Source organism: Crinia signifera, chromosome 4 (genome assembly GCF_055691185.1).
Source record: "Crinia signifera chromosome 4, ASM5569118v1, whole genome shotgun sequence".
In the NCBI taxonomy this organism is placed as follows: domain Eukaryota; kingdom Metazoa; phylum Chordata; class Amphibia; order Anura; family Myobatrachidae; genus Crinia; species Crinia signifera.
The window spans coordinates 85,843,277-85,868,606 of record NC_139220.1 but is presented as its reverse complement, the minus strand read 5'-3'; the positions used below and the strand labels follow the sequence as shown (position 1 = coordinate 85,868,606).

General features: G+C 46.0%; 1 protein-coding gene across 7 annotated transcripts in view; it reads right to left on the bottom strand.

The window, feature by feature from the left end:
- FGF1 (fibroblast growth factor 1) overlaps positions 1 to 25,330 on the bottom strand; it is a 283,447-nt gene that overhangs the window by 198,568 nt on the left and 59,549 nt on the right. For 5 of the 7 annotated variants that reach the window (XR_014473371.1, XM_083181924.1, XM_083181925.1 and 2 more), the window contains exon 2: positions 5,049 to 5,120. The gene's annotated coding sequence lies outside the window, so the exon portion shown is untranslated. Of the gene's footprint in view, positions 1 to 5,048; positions 5,159 to 25,330 lie in introns of all 7 variants that reach the window. The other 2 variants (XM_083181929.1, XM_083181927.1) reach the window with 1 other exon arrangement.

Sequence of the window (25,330 nt, the reverse complement as noted above, 5' to 3'; positions counted from 1 at the left end):
TTATGGATACATGGCTGCAATAGGCTATCCAGATATATTGATAGCAGCTGCATCAAGGACTCTCGAACAGCAACAATTGGTCTACCAGGGGGGTTGACCAGAGTTTTATGTACTTTGGGGGTACAGTAGAATAGAGGGACTAGCGGATGAGACGGGATAAGGGCTTGCATCAGTTTGCTGGAGATAAGTTTGTTATCTACCACTGAATGTAAAAGTTGTTGGAATTCTCTTTTGAAGGTGGCAGAAGGGTCACTTTGTAGTCGGTGGTAGGTAGTGGTGTCATAAAGGTGTAGCATTACTTGCTTGTGATATTTGTCAAGATCCATAATGACTAGTGCCCCGTCTTTATCTGCGGGGAGAAATACTAGTTAGTTGTTACAGTAGCTGCAAGATTTTTTAGTGCCGTTCTCTCTGTTCTACTGAGATTATTGTGATGACATTTATATTCCCGTGCCGCAGACTGTGCGAGCCTGGGTCGTCACTGCTAAAGGGTTGAATTTTTTAGGGTTCCTGGATTTACCATGGGTAGATTAGCTACTAGATGAGTTAAATTCCGTTGATGATTCATTATCTTTCTGGTATTTGCCCCGATTGCGGCAAAATAAAGGTTTTCTTGCTCCTCCTTCTCTATTGGGTACTGTCCATTGATAAACGCTGTGAGTTTCATAGTCCATGTCGACTTTGAACTTTTTATCTTTTTTTAACTTAATTAGCTTGAGTTTATATGACTGTAGTTGTGTGTTGAGTTTATCGTACCACGCAGTAGAAGAATCATTTTCAAGGTTAACCTTGTGTAAGGTTTCAAAGGCAGCTATTTTGGTTTTGCAGTTGGTGACTTTTTTACTTGAAAATTCAATAATTAGAAGCATGAGATCAAATGCACATTTGTTGGCTATTGCCACCCACCTCCGACAAAACACTGCATCGTGTTTTCCAATGGTGGGAGAGTTTTTGACTCTCAATCCTCTTTTTAGCGCAGTGGTATTCGATTAATGATAATGTGTGGTAATGGTAGCCGATCTCACGTTTTTTCATCTTAAGGAGATCTCTATATAATTCCTCCAAAGGTGTAGCTTCCGCAATGTCATCAAGTTGACTGTCACATAATATGTGTTCAGCTTCAGAACAGGCAGGCATAGACCAAGGTCTCCATATTAGCAGGTCCCAGACAGACCCTAGCAGCAACAGCTCTCTCTCTGGCTTGCGATTTTATTTCACACACACAGGGGCTAATTCTGTTTGGTATGGTGGGACCGTATACGGTCGGATTGGGCTTTTTTTTCATCTGCGCATGTGTATATTTCGCAATGCGCATGTGCGACGACCTCACACCGCTCACGGACGGGTCTCTCCGTGCGAAAAAACCTGTCCGCAAGAGCACGGTCATTGTGGGCGGCATGTGGGCGTTTTTATGGGTGCGGCTGGAATAATGAGGAAAACTGGGTGTAAACATGGGCTTACACGGAGGTGTGCACACAAAATGCACGGTGTCATGCCTCGATCGGCGAACGCAGGGGCGGATCCAGGATAAAATTACAGGGGGGGCACCATGATAAAAGAGGGTTTGGGTTGGGGAGGGGCGGTGTTAGTGGTACCAGTGCAGATGCTAAGAGAGCGGCAGAGAGAGGATGGGAATGGGATTAAAAATAGGCCCTGGCATTTAAAACACGCAGGCCCACCATGGCGACAAAAGTGAAGGATGTAATTGTGTGCGCGCCGAAGGCGCGCTCCGGAAAAGGGGGTGTGGCCACTCAACAGGGTGGGTGTGAGCACTTTTAAACAAATTCAATCTACGTAAAGTGCACCCGATGCCATGATGTTTTGCAAGTGTGAATCATCCGCACCTAATAGGATCGACCCCACTGTATGTGTTTATTTGAAGGTTGCGGACGTCAGTTCCAGGGGACTGTTCTACACAAGAAGGAAATGGGTTTAGTCAGATAGAATATAGGCTGGTGGGGGAGCTTTATATATTGGTGAGTGTTTTGTTATTTCATGCCTTTAATAGGGTGTGGATTGTATTGTCGACCACACATAGGTCAACAGTCATTAGGTCGACACCGTTGGAAAAGGGGGTGTGGCCACTCAACAGGGGGCATGTCCTTGAGTGTAGTGTACAACACCATATACAACTTCTACACATTATGCAACAAAATACTAGACCCCATTATACCTGCCCCTTACATATGATGCCAAAAGGAAGGAGCCAAAATTCACATAATGCCACATGGATTGAGCCAAAATTCGGTACTTATGTATTATCTGGGCTCCCATGTTAAATGCACCCCATTTTTTCATACCCCTACTATACAACTACGCATGGAGTTGATTTTATATAGTGTGGCGAGCGCAGCGAGCCACCGTGCCCGAAGCGTGGCGAGCGCAGCGAGCCCCGCAAGGGGATGCGGTCTCATAAGAAAAACGGGAGCCCAGATATTACATAAGTACCCAAAATTCAAATAATGCCACATGGATTGTGTCAAAATTCACATAATGCCACATGGATTGAGCCAAAATTTACACAATAACACACGGATTGAGCCAAAATTCACATAATGCCAAATGGATTGAGCCAAAATTCACATAATGCCAAATGGATTGAGCCAAAATTCACATAATGCCACATGGCTTGAGACAAAATTCACATGATGCCAAACGGATTAAGCCAAAATTCACAATACGCTTCATAAACAGGGACATTGTCCACCAAAGGCGCGCATTAAACATTTACACCATAATGTCCATTACAGGTTAAGTTACACGCCATTATGTCCATTATGTATTCTGCCAAACACCATAATGCCTATTAAAAATTGTGCTACATAAGTGCTGCTTATCTACATGCTCATTGCCAAGGGTTCCATGCTCATTGCCAGAGGTTCCATGCTCATTGCCATGTGGGATTACATGCTCATTGCCAAGGGGGAATACATGCTCGCGGTAAATGGGGGACAGCCGCCGCCAGGCAGTAGTGATAGCCACTGACAGTGGCAGAGCCTGGCTGTATTCAGAGCACTACAGGTCCCGGCTATTTGAAATAATACCCCTTTCACACCATAAAATGCATTCCCAGGTTGGCCCCTTTTACACCAGCCTAGTCCCTGCATTTTCTGGTGTTAGGGGGAGAGAAAACCACCCCTCCCCCCCTTTAACCAGTTATCTCATTTAACCGGCTATATCTTCTGAACCAACTGACCCATTTACATGAGACAAGTATCACATTGAAGAACTTTTGAGTGGGCTTTGAATGATTTCGGTCCAGTGAAACTGGAACGTTTGGTTCCAGAGTAAAATGCCCTCAAAGAACATGAACAGCCATGACATAACATAAAAAAAATTGTTTTACATGCAATATCTCTGGAACCGATTGATCCATATGGACTAGCCTGGTATCATATTGAAGGGCCAGCGATTTGGAATTGAATGATATCAACCACAAGCTTCTGTGATGCCAGGGCGGGAACTGGCAGCAGTCGGAATCAGGTGGGGGTCGGAATTGATGGGTCCCATATTATCCTATCGGGAAAAAACGTTACAGCTTTGCCAGGCGATATCTACGGTTACCGGGGGGGGGGCTAGAGACACGGGGCTGGGCTCGTTGGAAAGCCCTGGTCCTCAGCTACAAAATGAAATGACAGGGGGGCACGTGCCTGGGTGCCCCCTCCCTAAATCTGCCACTGCGCAAACGCACCGTGCATTTTGGCCCAAAAACAGGCGGACGCCAAAGAGTGCTCCTGACCACCCCTAGAGATACCGTATGAGAGCGGACGCCTGGGTCTGCTAATTAACGCTGATTACTACACAAACACATACACCTGAATGTAATAAGCAATGCTGCAGCCTATTAAGTGAAAACCATTATTTCACTACCTGCAAGCCACACACAGCCCTCAAACACATTGGAAGCTTATCTTTCTACACTTCTCAACATGTAAAGGTTGGTTTAATTTTAGATTATATTCATTCTAATACCTGGTTATGTATGTCCAGGTAGTTATTTTATAACCATCTACACCCATTCAGAAAGTGTTTTTTTCTATTTTAAAAAGCAGGACACTCAATTCACAGGAGTCGACATGTGTCAACTTTTTCACTATAAAACAAACATACCAGTTTTTTATTATGAAAAAGACACATAAACCACGTCTAAGAGCAACAATGATGTTTTTGGACTCAATTTCTACTTGCAATGGTGGAGCAATGTCCTAAGGCCATGGCCACTATTTTGCACACAATCTGTATATTTTTCCCAGGAACATACATTATGCACTTTCATATCTGCTATGAACTTTATGTAGCACACTCTGTACGTAAGATGCCACCAAGCACATTATTGCAATCACATATCTCTAACAAAGGATCCCAACATCTGCCTATCACACTCTAAAGTCTTATTTTGAACAATATTAGAACATGTTTGCATGTGGCGTATGCTCAGATATACGGAAGGTGTCGGTGGGAAAACGGACGAGATCCATCCGTGCACTGTGGCGTAGGCTCAGATGTACAACAGGTATCGGTGGCTAAGAGGGAGATCTGTCCGTGCACGGTGGCGTACGCTCAAGTGAACGCCACTCCCCATTGTCGGTGTCTGTGACCTTCCGTGTGCGGCTGTTCTGTGTGCGGACTTACGCTCACCGTGAGCGTACGGAAAACGCACAGTGTGATGGACTGTACGCACGTTTCACCGTACCAAACAGAATAACCCCCACAGTCCCAACACTGCCCACAGGCAGCTTCCCCTATTAATCACTCCCAGAACTGCACCTGAACTGCCAGCACATGAGTTGATTAACCTGGTGTGTTATTGGAATGGAAAGTAGAAAACCAACACAAGCATACCCAAAACCCGGACCGTACCACTAATTTCAGCCCTGTCTGGGATTTATACCACTGACATCAGCAGTCTTAGTGGCACATACCTGCCATCAAGCACTTTTCCTGCTGACTTCCTACAATATATATATATATATATATATATATATATATATATATATATATATATGTATACACACACACACTGTACATATACTGTATATGAAACCCACCTGTAAGCTTGGCTTCTAGTGTGTTTTCAGAAGAGTAATGTTTTGGAGACGACAAACTTGCTTCGCCTGGTCCTGGAGAGGAACATACAATGTTATCTTCAATCTAACAACTGAGAAAATAATAACAACAGAGAACTTATGAAATAAGATCTAATATGTAATGTTTTTTTCTAGTCTACTATATATTTGACATATATTCCACCTACTCCATTTTGCCGATTTAAATTATACCTGTGGGTTATCTTAAACTTTATGTGCCCAACATCAACATATTAAAGGGGGCTCCCGATGTAGCAGCAGTTATTAATGTTATGCCCCATAGAGTGCTCTAGTTAATATTATGCACCATCGTAGTAATGTAGTTTATTTTATGGAGCATCGTAGTTTCCTATGTTACATGATGTCACAACAACGGCCTTTATTCAGATCTGATTGCAGTACAGATTTTTTTGGGGAAAATGGACAAAACCATGTGCACTGCAATCATACATTACCAGGGAAGTCCAGCAACAGATCATTTTCTCCCTCATGGAGAGGGTCACGTAGGCAAGTTTGGATATATCTGAGGGGGTATGGATCATAGGATGGGCATGTATTGGGTTGACAACTGAAGGTTGACATGGGCCTAGGCCGAAACCTGAATGTCACTGCGCTCGCCATGCTTCGGGCACAGTGCCTTGCTATGCTCGGCACATTATTTTATTCTCCCACCACGCCCTAGTGGATGGTAGGGCATTAATTACCGCCTGTCGGCACATGTCGGCTCAAAAAAAGTGAAAAACTCCATTACGACCTTTTGATTGTCGACCTTCCCAATGTCGATCTAATGTTTGAGTGGACCTAATGACCATGTCAACATAAGCCTATGTCGACCATTTCAGGTGGCGACCTAGGCCCATGTTGACCTAATATGGGTTGGTCTTAGTGCTGTCGACCTAACGACCATATATATCATCTGAGGGAACACGCAACAATCCTTAGTGTGTCACAATACAATACAATATGCACTTTTAAATGAACAAACAAAAAATACATGATCAAAAATGGGTATCTAAAGCTGGTTTAACACTATTCGATGTGTACTCAGCAAATATGTCAGCCCGATATATCAGATCTTGGGTACACATCAGAACAATTTGATGAAGGACAGAAAGATCACTGTTACGGTACTTCTTTCATTAAGATACTCCAGGTAGAATGTGACATCAGCAGGTTGACCGAGCAGTGCGGCAGACCAGGTGACCACACGTGCAACCACGGCCACCCACATATTAGGCATGCACACTAAACAATATGCCCAATATGTTTTTCTGATTAGTCAAGAAACAATATATCATGCCTATGTCATCTCAGTGGCTACCAGGCTTAAGGGATTTGCCAAAAAAAAACATTAGTTCATTGCACATGATTTAAAAGAAAAAAAAAATCAAAATCCAATGTGCTTTTTCATTTTGTGCAATCTGTTTTTACAGAAAAAATTAATAAAAAGGAAGTGATACAATGTACTTTTCTTATTGTCACATTTTCCATATGCGATTTCTACCACAAGGTGGCAGTGTCATACTACAATTAGGTTTGTTTGTAATATAAGATATACAGAATTACAGAATTATGATTTAGGGGACCTGCATGAAGTGTGAGTGAGGAAATTATTGCTATTATCATTAGAAGTAGTAGTACAATTTGAGTATCCTATATCCAGATATCTGTTATTTGAATCATTCCGAAAACCAATGTATTTTTTTTCTCTCTAAAAGCATCTGTTACTGGCACTACTGGGAACATGATATGTAACTGGCACTACTGGGAACATGATATGTAACTGGCACTACTGGGGACATGATATGTAACTGGCACTACTGGGGACATGATATATAACTAGCACTGAATATGTGCAAGAAAATTATTTCTTAGCATTTAAATTCAGTGCCTGAGATACACACACTTTGTTTCATGTTTTCAAACCTTGTTCCATTCACAAATAAAATATATTTGTGTGTATTCCATGTTTATGATGTGTTTATGCAACATAAATGCATTTTGTATTCACACATGGGTCCCCTCTAGGGTTATCACCTTTGTGTTGAATGATTCCCATAGAGCGGCCTGCCCATTGAACTACCCACTGCCCACCCATTGACCCACACACAGCCCCACCCCCATTTTACTGTTTTTTTTTATCTTTGCTTTAATTCTATACTTGATTTTGCACACCCTAATGCCACTTACACATTATGCCACACACTGTTATGCCCATTACACAATATGCCACACACTGTGATGCCCATTACACTTTATACCACACACAGTGATGGCCATTGCACATTGTGCCACACACCATAATGCATATTACATATTATACTCCACACGGAATGGCCTCCTACATATTATGCCACATAAGTGCAGCTTATCTACTGTACATGCTTATTGCTAGGGGTTTCTTGCTCAATGCCAGGGGTTACATGCTCATGGTTAGGGGCTTCATGCTCGATGCCAGGGGCTTCATGCTCGTTGCCATAGGGGAGTTAAATGTTCCTTGCCACGGGGAAGTTAAATGCGCATTGCCAACGTTGAGTTAAATTATTTTATATCGATGACAGCCGGGCAGAGAGTGGTGTTCAGCCCAGCTGTATCAGAGCATATGCGCTCCTGATTGGTTGCTGGACCACAAGCTCCAATTGGCTTGCAAGCTGGTGCGAGATTTGTACTAGCCGTGGATCTGCTCTGATACAGCCCGCTGACCACCGCTCTCTGCCTGACTATCCCCAACTTCAGACTCTGATTCCCTGACATTGCATAGTCTTGGAACGCCACCCCTCTGGACTCCGGGTGCTGGTCTCAATTACCGCACTGTCCGGAGTAATCCTGGACGGGTGGTGACCCTAGTCCCATCCTCAAGATATCTCATTGAAATATAAAAATATTCTGAAACACGGAATAATCCTTTATCCAAAATGTATCTGGTCCCGAGCATTTTGGATAAGGGATACCCAACCATTATATGGTAATCAATGACAGCATAATGGTCCATAGACATTAACGTTCCTCATAAGATTTATAAGAAATTACAGTTAACTATTAACAAAATTATCTTTATAATCCTTTACTTGATTATGGCATTATTATTTAACACCAATTATGATTTTGCACAAAATTGCATTACTATGTTTTGTTTCATTACTACCGTAGCTGTAGACTTACTCGCCATTGTCTGGCTGTAATTATCTCTCTCTCTCTCTCTCTCTCTCTCTCTCTCTCTCTCTCTCTCTCTCTCTCTCTCTCTCTCTCTCTCTCTCTCTCTCTCTCTCTCTCTCTCTCACACACACACACACACACACACACACACACACACACACACACACACACACTCTCTCTCTCTCTCTCTCTCTCTCTCTCTCTCTCTCTCTCTCTCTCTCTCTCTCTCTCTCACACACACACACACACACACACACACACACACACACACACACACACACACACACACACACACACACACTCTCTCTCTCTCTCTCTCTCTCTCTCTCTCTCTCTCTCTCTCTCTCTCTCTCTCTCTCTCTCCATCACCCCCTCCTCCCTTTCCCTTCACCTCTCTTTTCCCACCCCAACACCCTTTCCTCACCTCTCCATCCACCTCTATGACACTGGTGGAAGGGATCATACCAACTCATTACTTGGCAATATCAGCACTCAGTTTTATTATATACAGTAGATACAGTACTAGTAAAGTGTCAAACTTGGGCATGAAGGGCTTACTGTGGGAATTAGGGGATATTGAATATAGAGTATATAAAAATAATAGGAAAACAGCTCTTAGGGTCCTAGGTAAGCAATAGGTCCTAAGGCAAGCAATAGGTCAACATGAATTTGTTTGTGTTTTCGGTGTCGGTACTCTTTACCTAGAAGGGCGCCAGCGATTGAAATCGCGGTCGTGGGGGGTAAAAATCGCGGTCATCGAGGTCATCGCGGGCATCGCGGGTAAATCGGGATGGCCGCGATGCCCGCGATGACCGCGATGACCGCGATTTTCCCATAGGGAACAATGTTAAAAAGGCTGATTGACCGCGATTTGACTGTTAAATGCCTCAATGGACCCGATTTGGCCCTAGGAATCAATGTTAAATGGGCCACAGAGCCCAAATAAGAACAATTAACCCTTAAATGTCCCCCCCAATTTTTAACGCCACCCCACGATCCACGCGAACCCGAAGCGTGGCGAGCGCAGCGAGCCCGCGAGGGGCGGCGGTACGCGTCCTCCGACCTTTTCATGCCCTACTATCCACTAGGGCGTGGAGTGAGAATATAATAGTGTGGCGAGCGCAGCGAGCCACCGAGCCCGAAGCGTGGCGAGCGGACGCGGATACCTTCACAGTTATACGCGTCCCCTCGCGGGCTTCACAGGTGTCCGTGGCGACGCCGACACCTGTGAAGCCCGCGAGGGGACGCGTCTACCTGTGAAGGTATCCGCGTCCCCTCGCGGGGCTCGCTGCGCTCGCCACACTATTATATTCTCACTCCACGCCCTAGTGGATAGTAGGGCATGAAAAGGTCGGAGGACGCGTACCGCCGCCCCTCGCGGGCTCGCTGCGCTCGCCACGCTTCGGGTTCGCGTGGATCGTGGGGTGGCGTTAAAAATTGGGGGGGCCATTTAAGGGTTAATGGGCTCTGTGGGCCCATTTAACATTGATTTCTATGGCCAAATCGGGTCCATTGAGCCATTTAACAGTAAAATCGGGTCCATCGCGCCTTTTAACATTGATTCCTATGGGAAATCGGGAGCATCGCGTCGCGGGCATCGCGGGTACATTTATGGCCGGCCGCGACGCGACCGACACGATTTCCATGTTGGTGTCAGATGGAGCCCCTCTCATTCATATGTAGGTAGTTTACTTGGATTCCAACAAAATGAACCTTAGAATGTCTGTGTGCGTGTACATGTGGTAGGGAATATAGATTGTAAGCTCCACTGGGGGCAGGGGCTGATGTGAATGTTCAAATATACTCTGTGAAGCGCTGCAGAATATGTATTCGCTATATAAGTAACTGGTAAATAAATAAATATTGAATGTACGCTTGAATTAACTCTTTGATTTGTTTTGTCACTTAATACACTTCTGATACATGATTTTATATTCATTGTCACAGTACGCACATTACCTTTTTTGCATATACATTGAATTCCTATTTATTACACTAGAGAGCAGTGTTTCTCACATTGCTTTAGTAATTATCTTTTAAGTACAATCAATCTTCTAGGAGAATCACAAGCTGCCTACAGCATAATGTAACAAGTGTATATAGGCCCTCATTCTGGATGACTCGGCTTACCAAGTCTGAGAGGGCACACCCCACTGGCCGGTCGAATCACCACCGTATAACCTCACAAGCATGCGAGGGGATGAGTCACAGACCCTCACGTGCACATTGCCGGATAAATCATTTGAGACTGACTTATATCAGTCCAAAGACAGGGTGGGCGGCTGACATCATGTGTTGTCAGCTACCCGCCCAGCGTCACCCGCATCACGCTTCCATTTGCTTGGGAACGCCCATGAAATGCTTGGCATTCCCATGCCCCATCGCCGCCATTGACTCATCCCGCCCACCCCCGCTGCGAGCGACATGCCGACAGTGCAGGTCAAAGAGGGTGCTCACACAAAAGGCCTGCATTTGCGCATATCTAATTATGCACATGCACTGGTCAAAAACATCGGTCCACCGCGCAAACCGATGAAACCAGAATGTGGGCCATAATGTATAATTGAAGTCCACTGCCTGGAACCTAATTTCTGTATCCTAAACCCCCATTCGCGCTATCCACCAGTGGCAGTGGAGCCCACATGGAGTTTGCCCTTGTGTCCCAGTAGGACAGTCCAGCCATGGGTAAAGATCACCTCTGTGTCAGCCCACTATTGTGCCCTGCCCCTAATCTGTCCTGACCCCTCACTGCTTTGTCCCACTTTTCCCCCCACTCTCTCCTGCCTAGATCCCCTTCTGACCTTCCTGACCACCCAGCACAAGGCACGCATAGGGTTACCACCAGCCTGGGATTACTCTGGACAATCCGGTAATATTCTGCCTATTCCCGGATATTGTATAGCCCAGGAACACCACCCCGTCTTAATTACCGGGCTGTCTGTAGTAATCCCGGATGGGTGGTGGTAACTCTAGGTGCGCAGCAGAAATGATTCGCCCATATGCGTGATGTCACATAGGGGGTTATTTTGGTTCACTCTTTCTGACAAATTCCTTCTTAAATGGACAAAACCATGTGCACTGCAGGTGGGGCAGATGTTACTTGTGCAGAGAGAATTAGATTTGGGTGGGGTTTTACTTCAAAGTGACATCTATATTGCAGTGTAAAAATAAAGCAGCCAGTATTTACCCTGCACAGAAACAAAATAACTCACCCAAATCTAATTCTCTCTCTGCACATTTTACGTCTGCCCCCCTGCAGTGCACATGGGCTTGTCCATCTAAGAAGGATTATTCACAGAAAGAGTGAACTAGAATAAGGCCCATAGTTTGAAACAAAATGAAAACGACTTGTCTTCCAAAAACATTGGGGGACATATTCATGAGATTCAAAGATAAACTGTAAGCTGCAGTATGTTACACAGGTCATCTTTATCTGGAAGAGGGTAGGCTATTTATAGGCACTGCTGCTGGAAGAGAGCAGAGCCAGGAAACAATGATCTCAGTGCAGAGGATGATGCCGACTGATTATGTACAAACACAATCCTCCCTCTTCTCCCCAGACTATTACAGTCACTGTAGCAATATATAAGGAGGATGAGTATATTACAGGACTATTTCTACAGTAATCTTCTCTAGTAATAAATGTGGCATTCTGTTGCCTTTTGCCAACACCACATTATACTCCAATTGTGGCAATTTATTACTTTTAAATAAGTTTACATTGAGCATTTGGCATTGCAAACCCCCCAATTACCTACTAAAAATTACTAAAAACCCCCAATTACGGTCTAAAATTCACAGACTCTTTGTCCGATCCTCCGCTGCACCTCTGAGCAATAGCAATCGGGTCGCATGGGCTGTGCAACTCAGACGCATGTGCAGACTGACATCATCAGCCAGCTATAGGCCATATTCAGCATGGCCAGCAGATTCTGCATACTTACCCCCCCCCCCCCCTCCTCTTCAGTATGCCGGGATCAGTATCCTGACCAATGGCAGTGAGCTGGGTGTATTCCCTCCAGTACACACCACATACTTATACAGTACAGATCATGTCAGCAAATGTATATACATTACACTTCTACAAAATACCTAAAGTTTAGACCTGGCCACACTCTACTATAATCTATTGCTGGAAAGGGCACAAAATTTGTATGCAAACCCAATGGGACCAATGGGATAAATGCATTCAAAAGCAATGTTTGGGAGTGTATGACCCATTCGACGCATGTATCTCCTTCAAACGGGCTGCACATAAGATAAATCATATGTGCTGCCGTCAGTGGCACATGGCGGCTGCTCTGCATCACCCATGGGCAGCGGGCAGTGGGCGGCAGTAGATTTTTAAACAACCCATTCAAAGGAATGGGCGGCCACTGATCTGCTGAGAGAGCACCCGGCCATTCTTTTCAACGTGTTTTTTTATTCTCCTGCCTCCCGCCTTCAGCTCCCGGGGAGACACATCAGGTGCAAGATCTTATGTGAGCCCTCCCAGGGAGCTGCCAGGGGAGCTCAGGGGAAATTGGGTCCAACTTGTCCTTAGACAAATGGAACAAGTGTATGGGGGCCTTAGTTGTAGTAGGCAGGGTTGTAACTATATAGGGTGCAGGTGCTATGGAGCACGGCAGTTTGGGGTGCCCCGAGACCCAACAGGCTATTCCCTGTACCCTTTCAATGCTGATATAGCCCAACCCAGTCACAGTCCATCCAGAAAATGCCATGTTTCTGCAAACTTTGGCTGCCCAACCATAATCTGGCAGTAACAAGTTACCAATATAAATGTGTTAAAGCACTTGGAGAACAGCCAATTATAATGGGTATAGGGCATTGGGTCAACCCATGGCAAAGGTCAGCAGGGTTGGAAGGTCGACACAAGCATTAGGTCAACAATGGGAAGTTCGTCATTCAAAAGGTCGACATGCACTTTTCAGGTTTTTTGTCCCGAATGTCAACATAATCGACATGGACACCATCAAAGTGTACCACATCCCCTCGCATGGCTCGCCGTGATCGCCATGCTTCAGGCATGCTATTCTATTCTCCCGCCATGCCCTAGTGGATGGTAGGGCATGAAATACCACCTGTTGGCACATTTTGGCCTAAAAAAAACCTTGTAAAACTCATGTCGCCTTTTGACTGTCGAACTAATAGTTGTGTTGACCTTCCAACCTTGTCGACCTTAGCCATATTGACCTTATTCATGTGTCATCATATGCCATGTCGACTTTTAGTGGTTGACCCAATGCACAGGTGGAGCTAATTATCTCACTTGTGAGTCTGGGCCTTATTCTAGTTCACTCTTTCTGACAAAATCCTTCTTAGATGGACAAAACCATGTGCACTGCAGGTGGGGCAGATGTAACATGTGCAGAGAGAATTAGATTTGGGTCAGTTATTTTGTTTCTGTGCAGGGAAAATACTGACTGCTTTATTTTTACACTGCAATATAGATCTCACTTTGAAGTAAAACCCCACCCAAATCTAATTCTCTCTGCACAAGTAACATCTGCCCCATCTGCAGTGCACATGGTTTTGTCCATCTAAGAAGGATTTTGACAAAAAGAGTGAACTAGAATAAGGCCCTCTGGGAGTAGACCTGCAAACATGCACTGTGTAGGGTCCTGAAGACAGAGTTTGAGAACCTGTGAAGTAGAGAGATATGATAAAATACGAGCCAAGCAGCATCTGTCAGTTTATAAGCTGCCCAAAAAATGGAGCTGATTGGTTGATACTTTATCTCACTCCACATCATTGGAGCCTACACACGTAGCGATCCCCAGGCATTTTATAACTGATCTCACTAGATCGCTTAGACAAATCACTCCGTATGTAGGGGCATAGTGATGCGCGGCCCTGCACGTTGCTATCGCCCCAGCAATTAATATCCAGCATGCTGGATAAATGGAGTTAATCACTGGGGTTGCTGGGGTCATGGCCAGTGTTCTCTATGGGAGCCCTGACAGATCGCTCAGCGGCACATTGCTGTGCAGCACTGTGGAGGTTATTCTGGTTGGTGCGGTCCGTTCCGAATTCTTTCGGAGCTGACCGAACGCCACGCTGTGTGGACATTGTAAGAACAAACGCCCACAGGTCCTCTGCATTCGGACGGACTCACTCTCTAAGAAGAGGGTGTGTTTTCGGACAACATCCAAACCGTGCGTGTGCGGTGGCACGGTCCTACAGCGTCAGAACGGACGGGAAGCTGCCCGTACGCACCGATGCGGGGTATTTCCGTAAAAGTGACATGTATATTTATATTAGTGATACCAATTTCTGACCATTGCTTGCAGTGTAAATGTGTGTAAAATAGCAAGAATGCAGTCGTGCTTTCAGCATATATTTGTGTATTTAGTAATGGTCCATTTAGGCAGCAATGCTTCCAATTGAAGCTATGAAAAGAGTGTAATTAATCACTAATGAGTAGAGGAGTGGATTGTATTGTGTTCAGCTGAGAGTAATTCATGTTGCGGGCGTACTAATTGGGCGAAACGAATGCCTAGCACATGAACAAGTGGTCTCCGCAAACTGAAACTTGCTTATGAAGACCGCATATTTCATGCGTGTTGGTTCATTTGCAGTCGGTGTGCTGTCCGAATGCACGCCTACCACAGTTCGTGCACTCCCTCGTGTACGCCCATATTTACGCCCAGTTTTTCCCACTTTGAAACCACGCCCTTGTGTATGTCCGAATGACGCCCATATTACACCCATATTTCCAGAGTCAATTCGGTGGACATTTCTGTACGGTATTAGTGAGAACGAGTACGGAGACCATGCGTGGCACATGCGCATTGCGTTGCCTAGATGCGCAGACGGCTAAAAAGCGCCCTCCGAAAGAATTCGGAACAGACCGCACCAACCAGAATAAGGCCCTGTGTGCTGAGCGATCTGAGCGTTCTCAGTGATATAGCATCGATCAGAATGCTCATCTCCCTGTGTGTAGGCCCCATATCTCTCTCTCTCCAAGATTTGATAAATCTCCCCACTCCGTGATATAAAGGTAACGGTTGAAGGGCTTGGCCACTAAAATACATATTTTTTTTAGATAGAATAATATAATCCTTGAGACCTGGGTCAAAGCAGACAATGTGTTTGAATAAGGAACAACCCTTTTGTGCATTCAGTGCCTAACGAAGGTGGGGACCTCAATAAACATTCCTTTCCTCATGCATGAATCTGAAACTACAATCCTTTACAAAGAATGCTTTTCTTTTGTGGTAATCCAGCTTCTGTTTCTTACTGAATCTACTCACAAATTCCAAATAAAGAGGATTGATAAGCACCCAAGTGAGGGTGGAAGTATCCACTCTTGAGGTTAAGGAGGGATCGACTTATTCAATATTCTATAACAAGAAAAGGTATATGCGAAGGTTTGTTAACCACTAAACTGGCTAATGCTCTAAAAACTGGACAGAAATTAATTGACACATTAAAAAAATTACACTTAAAAGTAAAGACCCCTATTGTAACTATATGTTCCACCCCGCCCCTCTGTGGCACTAGCTACCCCTATCCCCTTACCTCCCCCCTAGTGGTAATAGCTAACCAGTGGTACATAGGGGTAGATGTATGAAACAGTGATAAGGGAGGAGACGTGATAAAGTGCCTGGTACAATCAGCTCCTAACTGTCCATTTTTATACCCAGCCTATAACTTAACAGTCAGGAGCTGAATGGCCGCTGATAAAGTACCAGCCACTTTATCACTTCTCCTCCCTTATCACTGCTTCATACATCTACCCCATTGTTGCCTACCCTCCTGCATTCGGCAGGAGACTCCCTGAAATAGGAGTAATCTCCCTCTCCCGAAACGTCTAGCAATCCCCCTGATTTCACCTTACCCACATTATTATGCAGTTGTTACATGTTTTAGGGGAAAAAAGATGTACAGAGATGTATACATTAAATGGAATAATCAGTGCATTTGTTATAATGCACAATGATCCATATGGCTACATGCATATTAAGTAAGGTTTATCGTGGCCACTTATATGGAACCACGTGTAAAACAAAATACATGAACAAGCCCTGACATACATCAGTGTATTTTCTTCAACAAATACCTGTATAGTAGTCTACTGTATTGTATGTTGGCGTACATGGACATGGACACCATATAAGTGTACCTCCTAGTCCCCTCGCGTCACTCACCATGCTTCAGACACACTATTGTTATATAACTCTGTGTCCACTTGAATAGTAAAGTATAAAAATAACCACTGGGGAAATTTTTTGGAAAAACTCATGTGGAACTTTTTCAATCTTTTGACCATGTTGACCTTTTTCATGTTTCCACCAATGGCCTGTCAACCAAGACTGTTCAATCTATTGACGTTGTCTTTTATTGTTGACCTGCCGACCGTATCCCATTAGTTCTGCACCTCTGAATTAGGCCTAATGTCATCTACTGCACCAAAGGAGATCGCCATCGTGTTTTTTGTTCGGAATAATAATTTAATTTCTATTTCTATTTCATTACAACGTATATGGAAAATGTGACTTTTACACTTTTTAATAACCCTTTGAAGGCATTGTTGTTGTATTTTATTTTCTGTATTTTATTGCATGATGTATAAACTGGGTACTAAAAAATGGGATCCAGACAGATGACTGGCAGTTGGGATACCGACATTCAGAATTCCAACGTTGAAGTAGGGAATCCTAAAAGGGGTCAGGAAAGTATATTTACCATCCCCCTGCCACTCCTAATCATAATTCTCTCCCCCCCTGCAAACCAACCCTAAGACCTCCGTGTACCTAAACCTAACCCCCTTCCCAGTTTGATACTAAACCGATCCATTCCAGCAGTCGGAATACTGGCCAGGGCCGAAACTAGGGTTTCTGGTGCCCGGGGCAAGACATACATTTAGTCTTTTTTTTCCAGAAGCAGGCACACATTTGGCATTTGGTTTTGCACAGAAAGAAAAACATTAATCAGAAGCCATTTACGTGTGCTTATAGACAGCAGAAGGGGGACAGTAAACAGGGACAGTGACGAAGGCGCGCGCTAAAAATTTAGGGCATTTTTTTTGGGGGGGGGGGGAGTGGTGTGGTCACATAGTAGTATCAATTCACATTATAGAACTCACCGTAATGCCCAGTACACATTAATCAGAAGCCATTTATGTGTGCTTATAGACAGCAGAAGGGGGACATTAAACTGGGACAGTGCGCGCCGAAGGCGCGAGCTAAAAATTTAGGGCATTTGTTTTTTTTGGGGGGGGGGGGGGTGGTCACATAGTAGTATCAATTCACATTATAGAACACACCGTAATGCCCAGTACATATTCCAGCACACACCCTAATGCCCAGAGCACATTGCACCACAAACCGTAATGCCCAGAGCACATTACACCACAAACCGTAATGCCCAGTACACATTATACCAAACACTGTGATGCCCATTATACAAAATGACACACACCGTAATGCTCATTACATATGCCACACACGCTAATGCCCATTACGCATATTACACACTGCAATGCCCCTTACACATAATATTACATGCTGTAATGCCCATTACACATAATGCCACTGACCGTAATGCCCATTACACATAATATCACATGCCGTAATGCCCATTACAATTTATAGCACACACCGTAATGCCCATTACACATTTTAATTTGGGTAAAAGGTGTCACACACACACATATGGGGAAGAGGGGATCAGACACCAGGGAAATTGGGGCAGATAGGGTCACAGACACAGAGGAAGGGGGTAACAGGGGTCACACATGGGGGAAGGGAGTACAGGGGGGTCAGGGGTTCAATCCCTGGGCACTCACCAATTTGTGGGGGGGAGCTGCAGGGTGTCCAGGTAGCCAGTGGATCCAGGGACAGGGCGAATGGGGTGCCTGCTGCAGGAGGAGGGAGATGTAGTTTCCCCCATGAAGAGACAGGCAGGGCTTGTCCAGACTCCAGCCCCAGCGCGTATCGCTGGGCGCGCACTGTGTTTATCACAGACACTAGAGGTCAAGCGCACCTCTAGTGTCTGTCTGTTGTTTCATGGCGGCGGCCATCTTTGATGTGGCAGCGGCGCCGCAGACATACATCTATGTCTGCGGCGCTAGCTCCCCGCTGCTGCCGCTGCTCACACCAGCGACACCCTGCCTCCAGCGCCCCCCTGCCTCCAGCGCCCGGTGCCCGTGCCCCCCCAGCCCCCCCCCCCCCTAGTTACGGCCCTGTACTGGCACCACCCTAACCCTCCCTTCCAGCAACCTAACCCCAAACCTCCCCGCTAGTGCCTAACCCTAACACCAATCCCCGCATCTGCAGTCTAACCCTAACCCCCTCATCCCAGGAGCTGGCATTGGTATAATAAACAACAGTATCCTGCCTGCTGGAACGCAATCCAGAGTTACCGCTACTCTGTTTATATTATCCCAACATTACTGTGAGGATAAATGCACAATGCAACCCTGGCTCAGTTTGAGTCTACCATACCATATGATGGATCAATGTATAACACTGTTTTATGCACAAACTTATTAAAATGACCTTCAGGATATGTGTATAAGGAGTATTCATTCTGTGTTTAGACTTGGGCCCCATCCCCGAGATATCATATCAAAGTATGCAAATATTACAAGATATGGTAAAATTTGACATCCAACACGCTTCTGCTCCAAAGCATTTCGTATATGGGTGACTCAACTATATAATACATTTGATAGTAGTATTGCTTGTGGCCACCAGGTGGTGTTACAGAGCTATCACATTCCTTCCTACACGTGGTATTTCAGAACAGGGAAAAATGAAACGACATTATTTATATCTGTACCTGTACTCATTATACTTAAGTTAGTGCCAGATGTACTAAGCTTCAAAAAGTGATATGACGGAGAGTGATAAACAGCCAGCTCCTAACTGTCATGTTACAGGCTGGGTTTGAAAAATGACAGGTAGTAGCTGATTGGCTGGTTGTTTATCACGTTCCACTTTATCGCTTTTTAATGCTTGATATATTTAGGCAACATATTTACTAGTTATGAGATATTTAGATCTAGAATTCCTTATAACCACTATTCATAGGTATATGGTCATTAGGTGGACAGTCCAAAGCATGCATTAGGTCAACCACTAAAGGTTGAATGACCTTAGGTGGTGCGGCGGTGTGACAGCATAAGTCATGCTGAGGAAGCCAGAAGCGGATTTATCCGGGGAAACGCGTTGAGCTTTGCCATCAGGATATCGTGAGCTCTTGAAATTATAGAGCAACTTGATTTGGATCTACCTTCATTTGGAGGACATAAATATTTGATTCCTTCTCATCTGACAGCTCCACCAAAGTTGGTAATATATTTTGGAACATCCAATAACATCGGATCCCCCCTTTTAACTAAGGTTGCTATATATCACTTTTTACCACTAGTTGTCACCCTAGTGACACCCCTATCCTTTATTATAAGTTTTATTATTGTGTTGTGCATTATCTTTTATTTTTAGATTGCTTTTTACTAGAGATGAGCGGGTCCGGATCGCCGGGATCCGACAGATCCGAATATGGTGATCCGAGTCAGGATCCGATTCGGATCGGGAGTTCCCGCCTGAATTCCGGACCGAAAAAGAGGCAAACCGTCATCATCGTACTGTCGGATTCTCGCGGGATCTGGATTCTATATAAGACGCATGCGCGCCCCGCCATCTTTACTCCAGCATAGGAGAGTGAAGAGGGTGGTTGTGCTCTGTGCTCTGTGCTGTGCTATAATAATAATAATATATTATTTTGCTGCTGCTCACTCGATTAGGGTCTGCACGGGCTGCTGTACACAAGTCCAGTGTACAGGGGCTGCAGTGGCCAGTGTACAAGGGGCTGTACAGGGGCTGTCTTCAGTGTGACAGGGCTTGTGTCCAGTGTGACAGGGTCTGTGTCCAGTGTACAGGGTTTGTGTCCAGTGTACAGGGGCTGTGTCCAGTGTACAGGGGCTGTGTCCAGTGTACAGGGGCTGTGTACAGGGGCTGTGTCCAGTGTACAGGGGGTGTGTCCAGTGTACAGGGGTTGTGTCCAGTGTACAGGGGCTGTATACAGGGGTTGTGTCCAGTGTGACAGGGCCTGTGTCCAGTGTGACAGGGGCTGTGTCCAGTGTACAGGGGTTGTGTCCAGTGTACAGGGACTGTGTCCAGTGTACAGGGACTGTGTCCAGTGTACAGGGACTGTGTCCAGTGTACAGGGACTGTGTCCAGTGTACAGGGGTTGTGTACAGGGGTTGTGTCAAGTGTATGGGGGGGGGGATCTTAGAATGCACACCCGATTTACATGAGGTGCTATCATGCTGGGACTTGTAGTTCTGCAAAGAAAGACATGTGGTGCAGATGCACCCTCCATATTATTAATCAAAATCAATCAATAATAGAGGTTCTTTGTATATTCATTGGCCAAGAAATATTTGCCCACCAACTAGCTTCACGGTAACCTCATTTCTGGTGGGTCCCTAATACTAAGAATCTGGGGTGCGGAACCCCAAAAAGGCCAGCATAAGCCAGTCACCCCAGGGCAGCACACAAGTGAAAAACTAAGCTATAAATGTGTGTTAATAAGAAAGAAGCAGGAGCTAGAGGTTAAAAAGTGTGTCATAGCCTCCAGGACCGCGGGAGCCACTTACCGGGTCCAGGGGCGTGTGCGGTACGGGCAGCAGTGGCAGGGGACCAACAAGCATCGGGGGATCCGGGGGCTGCGGGAAGGGCAGCCGTATCAGACCGTGCTCCTCCCGGCAGCAGAATGCAGGCAGCGGCGCAGACGGGATCCACCTCCCGGCGTCTTCCGGCCAGGGGGGCGCGCGCGCCGCTCGCTCTCGGATTTAAAGGCACAGGCAGGAAATTCAGGGATTACCTGCAGGGATAAAAGGAAGTCCCTGACAGGTAATCCCTGCCTGAGTATAGGTTCACATAAGCCTGCTCTAGCTTTTGTTACTGTTTGACTACTGATCTCTGACCTGTGCTATTCCCTGACGACTCTTCCGCTATATCCCCATGTACTTTGAACGTGATTCTCTGTGTACCGACCCGGCTTGATTCTGACCCTCCGTTTGCCTGACCCTTGTGACCGTGTGCACTAAAGTTATCGACCCGGCTTGTTCCAGACCATTATTCGCTACATTCCTTTGTACCGCATTGCCCATCTGGTTCCGACCCGGCTAGACGACCACGTCCATATTCACCAAGCACTTGCACTCACAAAGGGAAACCTATCCAGGGGGCCACGACCGACGTGTCGGATGCCACAGAAGCCCAAATCCCAACTGGAGGGGTCACTGGCAGAAAACCCCCGGCACGGTTAGACTCCGCGCCCCTGTGATAGGTCTAGCCAATTCCCGAGTGGAAGTGTCCTTCCGGTGCGTGACAAAGTGTAGTGCTAGGAAGTATAATATTAGTGAAAATAAATAGTGTCAAGTGTGACAGGGCCTGTGTCCAGTGTGACAGGGGCTGTGTCCAGTGTACAGGGGTTGTGTCCAGTGTACAGGGGCTGTGTACAGGGGTTGTGTCCAGTGTACAGGGGCTGTGTACAGGGGCTGTGTACAGGGGTTGTGTCCAGTGTCCAGGGGCTGTGTCCAGGGGCAGTGTCCAGTGTGACGGCTGTGTCCAGTGTACAGGAGCTGTGTCCAGGGGCTGTGTCCATTGTCCAGGGGCTGTGTCCGGGGGTTGTGTCCAGGGTGACAGGCTGTGTTCAGTGTCCAGGGGCAGTGTCCAGTGTCCAAGGGGCTGTGTCCAGTGTGACAGACTGTGTCCAGTGTAAAGTAAGAAAAATAAATAAAAGTAATAAATAAAATAAAAACACATTTTTGGAGGATGATGGAGGAGGAAATAGTGGGAGATCAGCAACCTGATAGAAGTGCTGAAGCTTCTACCACCAGTCATGACAAGGCCGATACCTCTTTGTATTTTTTACTCTTTGGAGCATTTCTCTTTTTTTGGAGTAGTTTATTAAACTGCCACCCTGTCTGCCCCTGCAGTGCCGCTCTGCTTCCAAGATGTGCCAGGTTGGAAGTGTAAGGTCCACATGTATGTGATGACCACTGCTGTCGCTTAGCTTAGTCATCCAGCTACCTCGGTATAACCTTTTGGCCCAACTACAGTAAATGAAAACAATTTTGTGAGCTGTGAAGTGATCAAAATTGACTAGAAATGAGTGGAAACTAATGTTATTGAGGTCAATAATACTTTAGGGGCAAAAACAGGCCCAAATTCTGTTATTTTAGCAATTTCTTGCATTTTTCCAAAAAAATCCAGTTTCAAAACCAAAACCCGCAAGGGTGGTTTTGCCAAAACCAATCCAGATCCAAAACACGAAGGGAGATCCAGATTATGTTATCTGATGCAGAATAGGAGGAAAAATTGTTCTGTTTATGGGCATTGACAAGATCCTCATTGCGGAGTGTAGCACATCCTATGTGAAATAGAACTCCCAGCTTAATAAATTTCCCCCTTAGACTGCAGGGAGGGTTAGGCACTAAAAAGCGGGGATTATGTTTAGGCACTAAGGAGGGTAGGTTATGGTTAGGCTGTGGTGACATAGTTACAGGTAGGCATTAAATGGGGGAAACAAATAATATGGGTGGTGATTTCTGCACTTCAATCGGAGCAGCTGGGTACCTGCAGTATTACCTCCTGCCCAAAAGACACAATAAAAATAATAGTGGACCTGCACTTATAAATTAATTTCTATCCCAATAGAAAGCACGGATCCACTATTTTGCTAAGGGGAAAAGGTTAGGGTTAGGCTGTGGGGAGAGGATTAGGGTTAGGCACTTAGGGTTAGGCTGCAGAGGGAGGTGTCCCTGTTAGGTATCAGGTAGCAAGGGATTGGGGGAGAATGTATACTTATCCAGCTCATTGGGATTGTGAGAATCGGTATTCCACTTTTAGTCTTTTGACCGGTGGCATCCCGACCACCAAGTCTTGTGTATATATATATGGCCTGATGAAGAGTCTGCAGTGAAACGCATGTGGAAGCAAGGAGAGCGGGCCGAAAAGGAGGCCTGGCTCTAATGAACAATACAGACGCGCTCTGAAAAAAGCAGCTACAGAAACAAGTTGAGCGGCCCAAAAGCTAGGCTTGGCAAACCGGAGAGGCACAGCCTATACTTACCATCTGAGGAAGCCACTGATGAGTACAATACAGTATGTGGAGAAACGCGGACACGCTGCTTCCCAGACCGGTGAGAAGATCCTGTACGAATACGCTGTGTAATTAGTATACTGAAAGCACTTTCCTAACACCTATTTGCAAGTGATTATAATAGATTTATGCCAGCAATTTGGATGCAAGTGATTGCAGTGAACTAAGGGATATTGCATGGATACAAGCACTAATGATGTCATTTACTTGATCCAAGATATTACAGCTGCTTGAAACTAATTCACTAACACTTGTTTGAACTCAATTGCTCACAAAGATATGCAAATTTGATGGAGGCAATTGCATACATTTATGTTCCATAAGAGAGAGTTAATAAGCTGTCTGGATACACCTATTCATTTGAAACTGTAAAATGTTTTATTAATAGTGCCCACTATTGCATATACAGCCCTGGTTAAAAGAAGAGTAATCCCAGACCCTGATTGCTGTGCAGGTAACCCAGGTCAAGCGACTTGGGTCCCATTCACATTATAGGTAGGAGGCAGCGTCAGCTCCAAGCGCTGCCCCCACCCCCAATGATGTGGTGCTGCCCCAGTCCTGATGACTTCAGCGACCCAGCTTACTGCTTATAGCTGGGTGCTGTGGGGAGCTAAACCTTGAGAAACTGCATAGATCAGAGGCGGAACTACCGCCGGTGCAGGCGGTGCAGTGCACCGGGGCCCAAGAATTTAAAGGGGCCCGATGCCGCCGTCTCCCCGGCACAACATATTGAACTTTTTTTTTTTTAACATGTGCGCGCCGTGCCGTGTGTGGGGAAAGGAGGGTAAGCGGGCAGCGCGGGGATCGGGGGTGGCGCGGCTGCCTCATTCAGTGTAGTGGTCTAGGCACTGCAGCGGCATCTAGAGTGGCAGGCAGCGTGTGGTATCGAGTGGACGCCGGGGCATACATGGAATGGAATGGATGCAGCTGCAGCAGCACCCTGCCTGCACGTCTGCATCCATTCCAGCCCGGGACTGGTCTACTGCTGTAGCCTAGCAACAGGCAGCCAATCGCAAGGCTGCCTGTTGCTGCTCTGACTCTGAGCAGATAGGAAGTTATATCTGCTCTGAGGCTGAGCATGCAGGCGGAGCGGAGGAGAGACAGCACCAGTACCAGGCACCCGAGGTAAGTACAATTAAGGGGGGGCTAGGGGCAGGCACACATTATAAAAACGGGGGCTGGGGGCCGCACTGCACCGCACAATCATTCTTCAATCAATAGGGGCAGGGCAGGGGGCGGCCGTAAAACTATCAGATGGGGCACTGAAAAAATAGTTATATATTTATAGTAATAAAAAAACATTCCCTGTACATTTCTGTGAAAAAAAAAAAAATATATATATATATATAGGCACCGGGCCAGGGCCTACAGACACTGGCTGAGGGGGTGACAGGTCGCATCCACTGTATGTGTGTGTGTATATATATATATTGGATGTGCATACCTCCCAACTTTCGATGCCCTGGAAGCGGGACGATGCTCCAGCGCGCCGGAGGCGCGTTGAAATTTTCGGGGGGGGCGTGGCCTAATTTGGGGGTGTGGCCTATACTCGCGGCTCTTCCGCGAGGCCACGCCCCCATTTTGCCGCTATGGGGGCATGAACCAGAGGCTCTGTGAGCCTCTAGCCATGCCCCCAGTCCCCTGGCTGCGGGAATAGACGCTGTGCGCATGCGCACAGCGTTTATTCCCCGCTGCTTAGCAGCTGACAGGGGGGACTCCCAACAGCCCCCCCACACCGCGGGACACTGCCGCCCGCGGGTGGGACATCGGGACAGGCCCTGACAATCGGGACTGTCCCGATAAAATCGGGACTGTTGGGAGGTATGGATGTGGCCTGTCACCCCCTCAGCCAGTGTCTATAGGCCCTGGCCTGGTGCCTATATATATATTTTTTTTTTCACAGAAATGTACAGGGAATGGTTTTATTTCTTAATAGAAATATATAACTATTTTTCTTTGCCCCATCT